The sequence below is a fragment of the Callorhinus ursinus genome, unplaced genomic scaffold, assembly GCF_003265705.2.
Source record: "Callorhinus ursinus isolate GAN/ISIS: 27379988/994484 unplaced genomic scaffold, GSC_fseal_2.0 scaffold41, whole genome shotgun sequence".
NCBI lineage: Eukaryota > Metazoa > Chordata > Mammalia > Carnivora > Otariidae > Callorhinus > Callorhinus ursinus.
In genome coordinates, this window is record NW_027397103.1 from 14,260,862 (window position 1) to 14,275,313 (window position 14,452).

A 14,452-nucleotide genomic window follows, 5' to 3' on the forward strand; every position below is an offset into this window, starting at 1 on the left:
TCTCCCCTGGGTTCCGTCTGCAGCAGCCACCAAAGAGGACAACGCGGGGAATTATTAGCATCCCTCGTTCAAGAAAATAATTCTCCGCTGTCATCGAAAACTCCAAGAATCAGTATTTTACAGACCACCTTTTGGGCCGGAACGTTTTCTCAGCCGCATGCTACTCCTCCCGGCCGTCTCCCCATCTCATCTGCCCTGTCCCCGGGCTCAGGGGACCGCGGTTTCCAAGGGCAGGTGTGGCCTCACCGGACTGTTGTGTGCTCACACACACACCCCCCCGCAGAGCTCAGAGAGAGCGCCCACCACCCTCCGCTCAGAGGCGCAGAGAACCGGGTTCCAACCTTCCAGGGCTACGCTGCGGAGAGCTAAGGCCAGAGCGGGTAAAGCAGAAATTAGGGGCAAAGTAACGAATTCCCGTGGGGTCTGCCGGAGCAGCCCAGCGCCCCTTCCTTCTTCTTCTCGTGCAGCCCCTCCCGGCCTAGAGGAGTCCTCCCAGGCTCCTCTTCCGTCTGGAGGGCTCTGCTTCTCCACCCTCACCTAGCTTGGGGCCGGGGCCAGGACCCGGCACAGGTGGGCGGGGCGCGATCTAGGACCGGGGCGGGGGCGGGGCCGGGGCGCTGGTGGGCGGGGCGAGATCCAGGACCGGGGCGGGGGCGGGGCCGGGGCCGGGGCGCTGGTGGGCGGGGCGAGATCTAGGACCGGGCGGGGGAAGGGGCGGGGCGCAGGTGGGCGGGGTGAGATCTGGGACCGGGGCGGGGGCGGGGCCGGGACTGGGAGCAGGTGGGCGGGGCGCGATCTAGGACCGGGGCGGGGGCGGGGCCGGGGCGCTGGTGGGCGGGGTGAGATCTGGGACCGGGGCGGGGCCGGGAAGCGGGGCGGCGGGAGGGGCTGGAGAAAAGTTGCGGGGATCCAAGTGCCTGCAGCCGCCAGAGCCCGAGCCGCCGCAGTGAGGACCATCCCGCAGGTACAGAGCGGGCGGCGTGAACCCGGGGCGGCAGGGAGCGCTCCAGACCCATCTCCCGGGGATGTGTTGGGCCCTGAGCCTGGTGCTGGCGCGCGGCCGGGCACAGGTAAGGCCGGAGTGGGCGTCTGTCGCGCCGGCTATCCGCGGGCGGGGCAGCCTGAACTTGGGGTTTGTTGGGGAAATCTGGCAGGGGCGCTGATAACACCAGCAGTGCCTCTGCGGGGCTCAGGGCGGCCCTTTCCCTGGATGGGCAGCCATGTGGGGAATTGGGACAAATTTGCCCATTCCAGGATCTTCAGCACCCCAACTGGGAACCATGTGGAGCACCTGGAACCAAACTAGGTTCTGTTCCCAGGAGCGAGGAGGGAGCATGGCTGAGGGGAAGCGTTTACTGTCCCCCACGGCGGGTGTGAGTCCATCTTACAGGACGAGTTTCCCCAGAAGTCTCATACCTGAGGCTGTCCCCTCAGTCCTGCACGGAGAGAATGAACCTCTTGGAGTTGAGGGGATTTAACGGGCACGTTGGGCACAAAGCACAGCGCCGGGAGTGTTCCAGAGACCAGCTGGCCTTATGACTCTTGCTATTTTTATTCTGCGCACGTGGGGCTGGGGTCACCGCGGGGACGCCGCGGGAGGGGCGCGGAGAGTTGCAGGCCGTGGTTCTTCCCCCCCCCCCCCCCCCCCCCCCCCCCGGCAGGGGGAGCGAGGCCTCAGCTCTGCAGGGACAGTGCCTGCGCCCACAGCTGATGCCAGGGTCCTGGGGTGCGGGGCCAGGAGGAGAGAAAAAAGAGAGTACCTCTTTCTTGCCGCTGCACAGTGGTGAGGGTCTGCCGGACCTCGTGGATTAAACTGTCCGCCGGTCGCCCGCGTCTCTGCGTTTTGCCTGTGGGGCCCCTGGCTCCACCCGTCTCTGGACCCATTGGTTGTCAAAAACCAAGTCCACCTTCATGGAAATCATTTTTCTCTTCTTCCTGAAACGGTTTAAGCTGGGCTTGAAGCACTTTGGTAGGACACCCGGACCCTCTGCCAACTGATACTGAAAAGTTACATTTGCTTCTCAGAAGTGTACATGCACAGCCTGGAATCCCAGAGAAATCCACCCTCCTTCTCAGGTTCCTTGACAACTCAATACACTGCGTTGTCTCCAGTGGTGTTCCCTAAAGTTTATAATGGTGCCCCTTTCCACACACTCTAGAAAAAACAAGGCCCCACATATGCAGAGGTGTGATAGTGTGTTAGGGGGTTATCTTTCTTGTCTGTTTCATTTGAGTATATGGGTGCGTATATGTGCGTGCCTGGATTGAGCACATGGTGAATCTCCCATCTCTCTCCTTCTCTGTTGGTTTTGACTATCAGTCTAGTCTTTAGAGGCAGGATTAAGACTGTGTGTGTGTGTGTGTGCATTCACTTGTGTGTGATTGTGTATGTGTATTTATGTTTTTTATTTTATAAAAACATTGCCTAAACTGAAGTTCATCCAGAGATGGACCAAAGAAATAGTAATTTGGTACGACACTCAAGAAAAAACTGGTTATGCTGGATTTATTAAGAGGTGGCATTGTTTTGTCCTTTATGGGAGATTTAAGATATTTTCGGGAGTAATTCTGATGCCATACTTGCCGACTTTAGAAATTGAGCCCCACGTGTTAGGAGAAGGATGAGTTTTAACAAGCTGTTTAGACAACGCAGAGCTTATAGTGTGTGGGTGATTTATCCTCTGTTAAGTGGGCTTCTCCATATATCTTGGTATAAAAAAAAAACTAAGTTGCAAAGGTCAGGTGAAAAACAAATCTTCTCATATCTCCTACTTGAAAGAGACATGCACAACTGGGTCAACACTTAGTGTGTAAAACCATCCCTGTTTTAGAAAATTCTTTCTGTCTTGGGCGCCTGGGTGGCTCAGATGGTTAAGCGTCTGCCTTCGGCTCAGGTCATGACCCCAGGGTCCTGGGATCGAGTCCCGCATCAGGCTCCCTGCTCCTTGGGAGCCTGCTTCTCCCTCTGCCTCTCTCTCTCATGAATAAATAAATAAAATCTTTAAAAAAAAATTCTTTCTGTCTTGTCGTCCCCTCCCACCCATAAATGCAAATAGCTCTTCTTGTTCAAGGGGACTGTATAGAAAAAAGAGAAGCACCTTTTGAGAGATTCCATTTTAAGTCGACCAGGAGGCCAGATCAGAGAAAGTACTTGCAGAATTGGAACAAATAATGTCAAGTGCAATTATCCCATGGGAGCAGGGTAAGGAATGCATGTGGAAGTATTTTCTCTCAGCTCATGGGACTATAAGTGATTTATTAAGAACCAAACATCCATCATCTAGAAAGGCATATAATGAAGAACGAAATCGAACTCGTGCATTTCTCTTTCCAGCCTTGCTCCTAAGGGGAATCCATTTTAAATTCTTTATCAGTTTTGTTTTTTATTTCTTTTGGTGAGTACTTCCTTGTAGGGCTGTTTGCTAATGTGACTGACTCTAAGTCAGTACCTACTCCCCCTTCTTCCCTGACGGCATCCGGATTTTTTTGCAGAGCAGTGTGCCCGGCCGAAAGGAAAATATAGTTCTCAGCCACCCTTGCAGCTAAGGGTGGTCACATGACATTGATGTGCCCAATGGGATGCGAAGGATGGCCGTGGGGGAGGGGCTGCTAGGGAAGACCGAGGTCCGGGATTCAAGATGGAGACACGGGGGAATCTTGTGCGGACAGCTCAGGCATCTCCTGGGTTCTTGGTCGCTCAGCTTCTTGCATGAGTGTAAAGGTTTCTTCCCCGAGCAAGTCTCCATTCCCTGTGGTCCCCTGGGCATCCCTGAATTAATTTCTGTGACCAGCTCACCACTGACTTAAATAAAGACTTCGTAGACACACGCACACTGCCAAATGGTGGTGAGCATGGGCAGAAACTGGATCTCTCCTGCATCGCTGGTGGGAATGTGAAATGGTACAACCAATCTGGAAAAAGTTGGCTGTTTCTTAAAAATTCATACCCACTTATCAGGCAAGCCACTTGCAGACGTTTGTCGCAGATGCACACTTACGTCCCCGCCAAAACCTGTATGTGAATATTCATTGCAGTTTTATGGGCAATAACCCCCAAACTGCAAACAACCCTCCTGTCCTCTCACTGGTGAATGGTTAACGTGTAGAACATTCCCATCATGGGACACCGGCTCTTGCTCTCTTTTGGAAACTCTGAGCTTATTCTTATTTAAATCAGAGGTTTCAAAGTGAGTCTGGTTAGTGATAGATGGGTAGATGGATGTGTGTGTACGTGGATGCATGGGTGAATAGGCGTATGCCCATTTCCGAACTCGTGGCTCATAATGAGGGCAGCGACAGGAGCCCGCCCGTAGCTGGGCTTCCCGAAGGCTCTGTCACGCTCTCCTCTGAGGACACGCCTCATGCAGTGGGGTGGTGGAGGCAATCTCAGAAAATGCTGGAGCCCGTGTAGCTTCATTTCTCATTCAGTATGTGGACAGCAGCTGTACCACCTATTAATGGAAAAAAAGACTGATGGTACCGCGCTGGGTTTTGAGATTAAACAGGGGGATGATGGCTTGCCCAGGCATGAGGCATTTATCAATACACGTCCCTGTGGCTTCATAACATGTTTCTAAATCCTGATAGGACATTTTGTGGTCAGCTGGTTCTGGGACAAAATGGGGACCTGCCTGCTGATGTTTATGACTTTCCATATAAGGTTTTAGACAAAATTTGTCTTACATTATGCTTGAGGCAAGGTGGGACGGAAGGGTAAACCCCCTCGACTTCCCAGAGGAGTTTGCCACAGTCATTAAGAAAGAGAACATGCCTTAAATTTCTTGTAAATCAGTCCCTGGGAGGTGTAACAAACCTATTTATAATTAAAGAAAACTTCCTTAAGATTCATATTTCCCTTCATTTCCTTTTCTGCACGTGAAACTCAAGAAGTTAACGGTTTCCTTAGAAGATCCAATCTGAGCATTTTACCTTCCAGTCTGGCTGACTGTGTGTCTAGGTACTTCAAATTGAGAACATTCTTAAGCTGTGCCAGGGGGTTTAGGGGACATTGCCAAGCCCTGCACTTCACTGGTCTCAGTGCTAGGTGGGCTGCTCGCTCTGAAGCCCAGTATGTAGACAGAGCTAGGAAATGTACATATGGACACCAACCCACATATCTGCACACACGCACACACACACACACATCTGTCTGTCCCTCTATCCATCCATCCATCCATCCATCCATCCATCACAAACCTGATTTTTATTGATACCTCTGATTCCAGTAAATCACCAGGGTTCATCTCTACTCTTCTTACTTTTACCTTCTTTTTCTGACATCCGGAAATCCGGCTCTCATGGTCTATGTTTCCGTACTTATTCATTCCTAGCGTAAGCTGTTTCAGAAGTGCTCATTGCCTTTAGCCTTACAGTATCCAGTCAAGAGACAGTTTCCAAAGCTACTCAGGCCGGATCTTTTCCTTCTCGTATCCTGCAGTGTGGCCGTGTTGTTCATTCGTAATATGGTTATAGGCTCGTTGGTGCTGTTCACATTCCATTCCAATCTCTTTCGTTTCTGGTTTATCTTCCCTATGATTATTTTGCACCAATAAGCAGATGCATGTGCGTTCTCTTATGCCCTCTTCCTTCTGCACCAAGGGGGGCGGGTGTGTCATAGATGCTCACGTGTACGCTTAACACTAGGTCCTGGAAATGACACCCAATTCAGTTCCTCATTCTTTCCCCTCTTCCTTTTAAGTAGATTTTGTTTTTTAGAGCAGTTTTAGGTTCACAGCAAAACTGAGTGGGAAGAACAGAGAGTTCCCATACACCACCTCCCCCACTACCATCATCCTGCCCCCCATCCTCTGCTGTGGCTGCCTAGTACTTCGCTTGTGGATGCACCCCAAGTTATTCAACCACTCCTCTATGTCCAGACACGTTTTTATTGTTTTATTGTTTCCAGTATTTTGCAGCTACAAACAGTGCTATAAGGAGTCAGCTTGTGTGCACGTATTTTTATATGTTTGGGGGGAATATCTTCAGGTGGCTTCCTAGAAGTGAGATCGCTGGGTCAAGACATAAGTGCATATGCAGTTTACTTAAGAGTTGCCACGTTTGCTGACAGCCTCGCCAGCAACATGTGTTAGCGTGCTTTGTAATTTTTTGCCATTCCGTTAGCCGAGTCGTGGCATCTCAGTGTTGTTTTAATTTTCACCTAATTATGAGTGAGTCTGAACACTTTCTCATCTGTTGGACAGCCATTTTCATATCTTTTCTTGTGAATTTTCTCCTTACATGTCACTTTGCTATTTCAGTCTGATTTTGAGAAGTCCCAATTTCAGAAGAATTGAATTTCTTTTTCAGTGACATGTAATTATGTTCAGGTTAACTATTGGTATCTAAATCTGACAATGCCTTGAGAAACCTCCAGCAGTGGGGGGGTGGGTGGGGGGAGACACACACCATGTGGAGTGTGTGCAGTGCTGGGGCCGGGCACTGCCAGGGTGGAATTGGATTGATCGTGGTACCAAGAAAGTTTGAGGGAGACCCTGGGAGAATTCATTCCTGGATTCCTGTGACAGCCCTTTCTTTGGTCACAGAGGGGCTGCTCAGATCTGTGAGATCTCGTGGGACCGGGGGCAGAGCGGATAAGAATGAAGACTGAATTCGGGCCGTCGGCGTGTGAATCCCGGTCACCCCTGAACTAGCTGTGCCATCTCTGGCATGCCACATGACCTGTGTGATCAAGGCATATTTGTTGGGTGGACGATTGACTTTAGAAGTAGTATAAGACTGATCCCGAATAAGGTATGTGGATTGCCAACACCGTAACAGCTGGCGACCCAGCCAATAAAATGTAACGAGCATGGAAGGTTAGGATACTTTGGGGCTTTTGTCTCATTCTTGGAAAGAGTTCCTCCCCCTGCCTGGTCATTATGGCTGATTTATCATTTCTGATATGCTCATGTGCTTTGTCTGCTGTTTCCTTAATGCCAACTACCTACCATTTGGTGGTTTTGCTTTTTACTGTATCAACAGTGTGCGATTTTCATGAGTTTCACCAGATATGCATCCTGTGTATAATTATTTCCTTTGTCTTTAAGTCAGTTCATTTTACAAAACATATAATTCATCTAAAAAGGAAACTTGACCTTCACCACCATCAACAGAAGACCGGCTTCTGACAAAGATAAGGTTATCATAGATATAAAGACCACACGTAGGAAACAACAAAGTGAAATTCAGTTGCGTTACTGTTACCTGCAGCGAGGCCTGGGCGGAGGCGTGCTCTCTCTCCATCCGAAAGGAGACAGGTTAGCCCCGACCAGAGACTTCCTTCCTGAAGTCCAGACTAGAGGGCTGAAGGAGAACTTGAAGGAGATTGCCTCACTCTATGACTCTGTGGTACTTAAGGTCATGTCTCTGCACCACCAGAACCAAGTCTAGATTGTCAGGCCTTGGAAAATCCGTTTTCATCATCAGGGAGATTAGAACCAGTCCAGGCGCAGACATACCCAAGATGGCCCTTTGCTGACCTGCTTCAGTTGCCCAAGGTCTCGGCTGCTGCCTCCAGAAACCCCGTTCAGTTCTGTGGGGCTTGTGCCCCTGTGGGTGTGTGTGTGTGTGATTCCTAGAAACTGCTAGAATACACTTTCCATTTTACGGGTGTTTCTAGCTTGTCCTGTGTGCAAATCCTGGTAATATTTTTCCCATCCCGCCCCCCACTCTTCCTCCTCTCTTCTTCACTTTTCTCTCCCTGTTTTTTTTTGTTTTGTTTTGTTTTGTTTTGTTTTTTTTCTGAGAAATAGACCAAGCCCTCATGGAACTCACAGAGTCTGTAGAGGGAGAGAAAAGGCAAATGCATAAGTTAACATATTTTTCCCCAGGCCAAAGTGTAACTTGAATGAATGATAGGACTCCATTTCAGTAGTTCTGTTTTAGGAATTAGAGAATGAAATGAAGCAGTACTACTGAGATCCCACAGAAGGCATCAGGGTTGTCTTGCTGGATGCCGAATTGAAGAAGACTGTCGATTAGCATGATTTAGCTGAGCATCTACTACAGAGACCTGTATGGTGGGCTTCAAGTGACATGGACCCTCTGAGTGAGGGACTGTCTGAACGTGCACACTACTGTTCAAGTCCCCGAGGAAGTGATGCGGACAACAAGTGACCTGAGAGAAGAGAGACGACCATGCGGTCCCGGCAGACAACCAGAGGAGCCTTCCTGGAGGAGGAGGCTTGGGTGGATGACTAGGGCTTGGCTTGATGAATGTAACCTGGTGACGGGCTGCTGCTTTTCATGGGGCATTAGTCAGCTGAGATTGGATGTTTCAGTCCCTGGGATTTCATCTCTGTCCTATTTCAGCATTTTGAAGATTCTGAGATGCTTTTCACCCATCCATTTTATTTAATTCCTCACAGTCTTCAGAAATCCTCGGGATTATGATCCCCATTTTCCAGATGAGCAAACAGAGGCTCAGAAGGGTGAAGTGACTTTCACAAGGGAGCAAAGTTAAGGAAGGCGAGTTTGAGCTGAGCCTTTTCATCCCCAGAATCTGACTTCTCACCAGTACTCTGTGCTCAGAGAGGCACCGAAGCTGAACTGCCCACCAGCAGGAGCACAAAAGACAGACACACCTTCTTGTATTCATCCAGGGAAATGCTAACCAGCCATGAAAATTCATTAGTGCTGCGTGTTTTAGCAGGGATAAAGCCTTTAAAAGGTAAAGTTGAATATAAAAATTAAAAAGCAAGTTGCCAGAGCATACCTGGAACAAGATATCATTATATACGGTTTAAAACATGCAAAAAAGTCATACGTTTTTATGAATACGTAATCACATAGAGAAAGCACAACATAAAAAATAATACACGCGGAAATCATAGAAGCGTCGGGAGAATGGCTGTCTCTGAGGAGGGCAGGGGGTGGATGGGATGAGGTGGGGGCTCCCATGAACTTCAGCACACCTGTATCTTATTTCCTGAGCCGGGGGGGGGACGGGGTGCCATGTGATTTTTCTGCACTCTTTCGCTGCCTGATGTATTTAATAATTGAAATTTTAATTAGGTGGATGGTCATCCAGTGGTCAGGCTCACACATTTTCTTCTAGACTGACTCCGAGACAAGAAGCTCTTCCTGATGTGATCGATAGATGGAACCAACACCTGCTTTGGCTCAGCTCAGCGTGTAACGCACGTGACGTATTCGGTCCGCTGAACTGAATCTCACATCAGTGGCTCCCACCCGTAGGCTGGCGCCGTCTTTGAGGCCAAGTACAGTGAGGTCTATTGTTGGGACCTGTTTCTGGTTGAATTCGACTTGAGTGTGTTCACTCTTTTCAATTTGGAGAATCAGAGTCTGAACTGAATTCCCAGACAAGCCCGAGCATAAAGTCCAGGAGGAGCAACAGTTCTGAGGCTGGGAGTAGAGCGTGCCATTTGTTCATTCCACGGACATTTCCTGCGTGCCTGCAGTGTTCCAGGTCTTCTCCTAGACACCGGGGCTACAGCAGCAGGCAGCAGAAATGTAACGCTTGTCCCGGTGGAAACATTCACTCTATCAAGGGAGACATCCACCCTTTTCCGGAACACGAGTAAGTGAAGTGCTGGAGATAATAATTAGGAACCTTACTGAAACTGTTGCCAAAGTAAGCATATGTATTTGCAAAGTTTGATTTGCTCGCAACTGGATAGCAGCACACATCAAGTAATTAAATAAATGCTATTTGTTGAGCACCTACTATGTGTCAGCTGCCATCCTAAACACTGAGGTCCTGGGGGAGACCCCAGGCCTGCCTCTCATTGGTCTGATTAGAGCCAGAGGCTCACCTCTGAACCAATGACTGTGACCCAGAGGATGGATGTTCTGACTGGCTGTGCCTGGTCACATGTCTGTCTATTCTAACCCTGGTCACAGGTCCACCCCTAGAACATTTGGGCTCCATTCAAACCACACAGGCTAAATCCAAACAGGGTGATTTCCCAGAAAGAAACAAGGGGCTCTTCCAAGAACAGGGGGAGGACACACGGTCTCGGAGATGGGGTGCTCTGAAATGATCTCCAAGCTCCTTCTCCCTCCCTGAAGTTCAGCTCAGCCTTCCCTTTTACCTCGGTTCCTCTGGAAACTCCTTGTAAACCAGAACTCATCCCTCCACCTGCTTACCATGTTGGGCTCCCAGCTGGACGAGAGTGCCGTGAGCCCTGGGCTTCCAGGAGAGGGGAGCAGCTCCCTTCCCTGGAGTGGCTGCTCTTGATGCCGGTTTGCTTGCTGGCTGTGCACTGAGGGTCGTTCCCGGCTTGTCGAGGGACAAGGGCTCATTCCTGGGCTCATTGTCCCCTCCTCCATCTCAAAGCAACCATGGCAGGGGCAGACCCTGCCAAGCTTCTGGTCTCTTCTGCTTCTTCTGCCTTGACATCTCTCTGGCTGACTCTCTTGCCTTCTTCTTCCACTGTTAAGGGTTCATGTGATTAGGGCCCAAGGGGATAGTCCGGAACAAGCTGCCTACCTTCAGTCCCTAACCTTCATTGCATCTGCAGAGTTCCTTCTGCCGCTCAGTGTAAGCTGCTCACTCAGGGAGTAGGTCATGGACGTCTGGCGGGGGCATCGCCTGTCACAGAAGCTAATCAAAATGTCGAAGTGGGGAGGATGGCTAGGGTTGGAGTGGAAAGTTGAGGTCATGGAATCCATCCCCTGACTTTGGCTCCTGACCTTTCCTGTGCATACTGGGAGCCTGTTGCTAACAGAGCAGGTGTATTTCTGTCCCCTCTCGCACAGGGGACAGAAAACGCCCACCCTGGCTCAGTGAGGCTGGGAGCCTAGCTCCTCCGTGAGCTGCGTTCCACATGGGTGTGAGTGAGGGGCAGTGTGGCCTGCTGGTTAGCACCAGCTGGGTCGGAATCCCAGCACGACACCCCCTAGCTCTCCAACTTTGGATGAATCACTAACTTCACCGCCTCCGTCTCTTCTCCTGCTGTGTCCAGAGCCCCAGGCCTTCCTCTGTGTAAGGCTCCCTTCTAGGCCATGCGGATACGGCAGAACCAGGGCTGACCAAGTCCCAGGGTGTTTACACCATAGAAAGTCAGGACATAAGCATGGTGAAGAACGTGAGCCCTGGTAAATAATAAGCACCAGAATTATCAGCAGGGCTTGGGGAGTGAGGAGAGCTGGTCAGAATCCGTGCTTTAGGAAGGAAAGCTCTGCTGAGACGCCGGAACAACGGGAAGGAGCCAGCCATGGAGAGTCCTAGGGAGAGCATTACAAGTGGATGAAGCCGAGACGTGTGAAGGCCCTGAGGTCGAGCATTGCACAAACCATCCGTGTGAGGAGCGGGATCTGAAGGAGCCTCGGAGCACAGGAAGGCACCAAGGAACCTTGCCTCCGATACGTGGCCGAGCTGCACGGGGCTGCATGTCTAACTCGAATTAGTTTTCTTGTGTCGTAAATGCTTCAAGAAGCCTGACCCTGTGTAGAGGCAGAAGCAAAGTTCAGGCTCTTTCCTGAGGGTCTGAGAGGATTTACCAGTTTTGCACATGGATTTCTAAGAAATGCTTTTTTGCTCACTTTAGAGTTTTTTAACTTAAATTTTAACAACAGCAACACCAATTTCTGCCAAGGAAGTGTTACATTTTTTTTCACTGAGTTCATCGATAGGTAGCTGGGTCAGGTGACCTGTTCCACATTTTATAGCTTTATAGTTTCTTTGCAATGACCCTATGCAGTAAACAGTTCTTAAAAAAATTCAAAGGGGCAGCACTAATCAGGCATATGGGGTGCATTTTGTGATTTCATCCCAACTAGAGGAGTTTGGTGTCGTTTGGTGACACTTTCCTTGGCTCTCTTCCATACATGGAGTATGCCTTTCTCTCTGGTAATTTCATTTTAAAAATACTTCTGTCCTGTTTGAGGTTGATTACTGCTCACTGTCATTTAGACAGATGACTTCAGAGTTCACTTAATGAGATAAAGGAAGAAGATAATGTATTACATACCATTATAATTTATAATCCATAATTATGTAATGAGATGTTTTAATTATGCAGATGTGCATTTTTTTTGATCCACATGGTCTAGCTCCATGAGGCTCTTTGCAAATATTTATCCCCCCCCCTTCTTTGCTCTTTTCACATTTTATTCCCAACACCAGAACTGATTATCTGAATTGTGTCTGTCATTTTGATTATATGCTTCTCACTGAGGGTCGCTGACCGGTCGTTTCTGCATCCCCAGCATAGGACTGGCAGCTTGTTAGAGCTCATTAAATATTTGTTGAATTGAATTAAATTTGAAATACTAAATTAAAAATCTTGCCCCAACCTGCAAGGTCCTTCGCGGTTCTTATCGTGGCAATATGCTTGCATTCATGCTTAATAAATACTTTGCGGCTTTCCCTCTAAATGGGAATGAAGACTTTTATACAGTCCTTGGGCTCCCCTGAGCTTAGCTTAAGAAACTTTCTGCCTGCCCTTGGGGCTGGGGTGTCAGGATCAACGTTAGGAGCTGTTTCTCTGGAGGAAGGAGAAGTTTCACTGAGCCAGAAAAGTGACCATTTTGAATTGCTTGGGATCTCCTTTAATGCTGATTGGAGTATTTGAAATTTGGCTTGGATATAAAGTAGAAAGGCCAATTTTTTTTTTCCCTGCAGATTTGAGAAGGATTTGATTTTGAACAGATGAGTCATGGCAGATGGTGAGGAAACTCAAACTTGGGAACTTCTCCAAAACCTCACCGCGCTCTCTGACCTCCTCTTGCAACGGTCCCTGCTCCCAGGTTCCTGCCACGTGGACCCTCCGGGGGCTCCGTGGATCATCACACTTGTCCCCATCTCAAGACAGTTTGTGATTGTTCTTCCCTCCGCCTAGAATGCGGTTTGCGTGGATCTCTGCATAGCTGGTTTCTCCTCCTCGGAGAGTTCCAAGCCCCAACACCCACTCTTTCTGAAGAGCCTTCTCTTCCGTCCCAAAGAGATCCCAGGTGGAACAGTCTCTCCCATGACCCAGCTTCATTGTCTTCCCTGCATTCATCACTCCTCCCTGGGGTGGTCTTATTGCTTACTTATTTAGCATCGGTGATGCTCACTGGAACATCAGCTTCGTGCAGGCAGAGACTGTGCCCGAATTCCTCACCTTTACCCAGGGCTAAGAACAGGGCTCAATACGTAAGTATCTGTGGAACAAACACCCCTTCAGCTTTTGGATCCAACAGGGAACTCATGTGCTGTGCTATCTTGTGATAGAAAATAGTAACGTGCTGATTTGACAAATCCTATCAAATTTGAGACGCTCCAAGTCAGAACCCCTATTCCTTGTCCCACCTGTATGACTCCTATTTTTCATATGTATTCATCACCCGTGTGAAGATTTCAGGAGGGCAGATGTTAATTGTGGGATGGATCGATTTGTTGGTGCCTCTGCTTGGCAGCTGGATGACACAGGGCATCCTGCTCCAGATTTGGGATCTCCTCATTCGGGACTTTCCTTTAGGACTGATGCGGAAGAAATGGTTAGCAAGGGAGGAAAGATATTCTCAAGACCCTGTAACTCTCTGAAGTTTATCTCTCTGGAATATCTTCTTCCTCAGACTCTGAAATCCCAGAATCCTTGGGTCCCTTAGGGAAGATGAAGCAGATTAACGTATGAGCCATAGACCTAGTTCAGCTAAACTATGATCAAGGCAGCCGAGGGCTGGGGACTGGTCCATGATCATCTTCTGTGACTTTATAGCCATCTTCAGACTTCCCCTTACTAGGGCTTAGATTTTGGACATAACATGATTTCTTTGGGTCTCAGTTTCTACATCTTCCTATACCGAGGTTTGGTAGAACCAATTTAGAGACACTAAAAATGGGCTACTTGCTTCTTTTGGCAGAGGGCTGGATGAAGGGTATGTGGCAGAGGGTGTGACGTGAACCTGAGCCACGTAGAGCCTCTTGTGAACAGCTTTCCAACCCCGTGGACATCAGGGTGATGATAACTGGCCGTTCACACCCAAAGGATGCTGCCCATCCGTGAAATGATGTTGAGCTAAAGCAGTGGTTCTCAATGTGGGTTCCAGGGACCCCTGGAGGTTCCTAACACTCTAATCATCACCATTATTATCAGCAGCAGCTTGTTGTTATTAGCTTTTTCACTTTCATTCTTCATGTGTGTGCCGTGGAGTTTTCCAGAAGCAGCATGATGTGTGGTATTGCAACAGATTGAATAAAGAAACTGATGTGAAAATCCAGTCGTCTTGTCTTAAGCCAGGCATTTAGAGATTTGCAAAAATGCAAAACTGTGTCCCTCCTGTCACAGACTTTTTTTGTTTTTTTAAAAATAGTTATTTTTCATAAATATGTCATTTATGTTAGCATCTCATGGGCTTATTATTGTTATTTTTTAGTGGGTTCTTTTTTAATTCTCAAAAAAAATCTGAAATAACTTTTTAAACTTCAGTTCCACTGAGACACACAGGAATTCTCCAGTATTTGGCTTATTTTTAGGGTTTGTGTGGTGCACACCTGAGTTCAGCT

At 48.8% G+C, this 14,452-nt stretch overlaps 1 long non-coding RNA gene across 1 annotated transcript in view; it reads left to right on the forward strand.

Moving 5' to 3' along the window:
* Nucleotides 1-899: 899 nt before the first annotated feature.
* LOC141370629 (uncharacterized) overlaps nucleotides 900-14,452 on the forward strand; it is an 82,071-nt gene continuing 68,518 nt past the window's right edge. Inside the window, exon 1 of the long non-coding RNA XR_012374824.1 lies at nucleotides 900-1,070. This is a non-coding gene — a long non-coding RNA (uncharacterized lncRNA). The remainder of the gene's footprint in view (nucleotides 1,071-14,452) is intronic.